Source organism: Limulus polyphemus, unplaced genomic scaffold, assembly GCF_000517525.1.
Source record: "Limulus polyphemus unplaced genomic scaffold, Limulus_polyphemus-2.1.2 Scaffold391, whole genome shotgun sequence".
NCBI classification, from domain to species: domain Eukaryota; kingdom Metazoa; phylum Arthropoda; class Merostomata; order Xiphosura; family Limulidae; genus Limulus; species Limulus polyphemus.
Genome location: NW_013666001.1, coordinates 53640 through 55775, shown reverse-complemented (window position 1 = coordinate 55775; position 2136 = coordinate 53640).

Genomic DNA, 2136 nt, shown 5'->3' with positions numbered 1-2136 from the left:
CAGTTAAATTATCATGGGACTGAAGCAGCACAACTTCCCGTAACTTCCTCGGTATAACTGTTTGCCAAGTCGTCACCTTCCCATCGGTAGTTTCCCATCTCCGTACAAGAATACCATTTTCAAGCTTCAACTGCTCCCATTGCGCCCAATAGTGCTTTATCACAGGGCTTAGACTAGACACCTTCTCCCAAGCAGGGCGCAAAGCACTTATTTTCAGGAAATCAATTATAGGCTTCAAATCTTGGTCTTTCTCCTGTTCTGCTTTGATATCTGTATTTAGTTCCACTTCATCGTCACCAACTTTTTCAGTCGGCTTGACTTCAGCCCGATGGCACCCAATCAGCTCAACCTCTCTTTTAACAGTTACCGGAACTTGGCCTTTGTTATTCCCAAACGTCATTTTATCAAAATCAATTACAAACTTCCTCGGTAGTAGATAGTCCAATCCTAATATGCATTCATCTTCCATGTCAGCCAAGTATACTTTCTGTCTGTCCTTTATACCCATGAGCTCAATAGTCACCCACACTGGTCCCCACAATCTTTTAGAATGTCCTGTCACACCATAAAGCTTCTGTATGGCTTCTGGTACTCCTTCGTGATCTAACACCTTGATGCTCACAAGGGTTTGCTGAGACGCAGAGTCTATGACAAAGTTGCATCTTTGGCCATCTAGCTTTCCTGTCACATAGACACTGTGTGTGCTTGGCATTTTACACCTAGTTGTTGGGACTTTCAAGATGGGGGTTGATGGGCGTCGCTCAACACCAACCACTACTGGTCTCCGTGAGGCTGACCTGTTGGTAATATTCCTCCTACACTGGCTCCTCAAATGTCCGTGCTTTCCACAGTTCCAACAACCATCCAGAAACCAGCCTTTTCTGCTATGGCATCTCCCCTGTGTTGCCAACATTGAGCTCTCTTGTGCCCAGGTTTGTTACAGTGCCAGCAAAGTCCCTCACACCTCTCTGAAAGCTGACCTTTTCTGGTCTTGAATCCAGATGACTGTACCAAACTCGGTACTTCTGTGCTGGACTTAACGTAGGATTCAAATTCGAGAGCTCTAGCCATTGCATCCTGCATGGTAGAGGGGTGTGCTTGCTTCACTTGTATCTTAAGTTGTGGACTGTCCAAGGCATCTACGAACTGATCCCTCAGCAACAATTTGAGGAGATCGGGTGGTGCAGTTGGGTAGGCCTTGTGTGCCATACTTTCCAAGTCCTGTGCCAGCTCTTGCAGGCTCTCCCCTTTAGCACGGACTCTCGTCCAAAGCCTAGCCCTGTAGACTTCTGACTGATTTTGGGTTTCGTACCTAAGTTCTAGAGCGCTACCAGTGCTCTATAGTTGTGCCTGTCGTCTGCTGACAACTGTCCAAGTATTTCCAGTGGTTGTCCTTTCAAGCTCGTTGCCAGATATACTGCCTTCTGCTCCTCTGTCCATCCATTCATCTCTGCCAATAGCTCAAACTGTGCTCTATATGCTTCCCACGGTGCTTTCCCATCATATTCCTGTGGCTTCCTTCTTACTGAATCACTCCTAGTATTGACATTCATATTTGGGATGTGACTTCTAACGGGACTGAATATGTCTACATTAGGGTTTAGCTGCAGGGTCTGGAAGGGGCTTGTCATTGGCTGGGGCTGATTAAATCGATGGGTAATGTATCCTCCTTGTGTAAGAGACAATAGATCATCTCTTAATGTATCTAATTCGCTTTTAAATTTACTAATGTTTTCCATTTGTTCTTCTTGCCACTGTTGTAGTCTCTCTTCTTGTTTATTTTGTTTCTCCTCCAATAGCTGTTGTAATCTCTCTTCTTGTGTCTTTTCTTTTTCCTCCAACAACTGCTGTAATTTCTCTTCTTGTTTATTTTGTTGTTCAAGCTGCCAGTGTTGCATGTTTTCTTGCAACTGCTGTTGTCTCTCTTCTTGTTTTGTTTGCTGCTCTTGTATTGCTGCCATCAAGTCTGCTATGCTGTAGTTTGATTTGCCACTTCTCGTTTCCATTTTTTTTGTCCCACTCTCTGACACCAATTTGTTACGCCTCCAGTCGTTAGTTAATTTTCCGTAAAATTTCTTTCCGATGAACCTTTAGCGACACAAGTCCTTTCTTAATAAAACTGGTTTATTCTTTCTG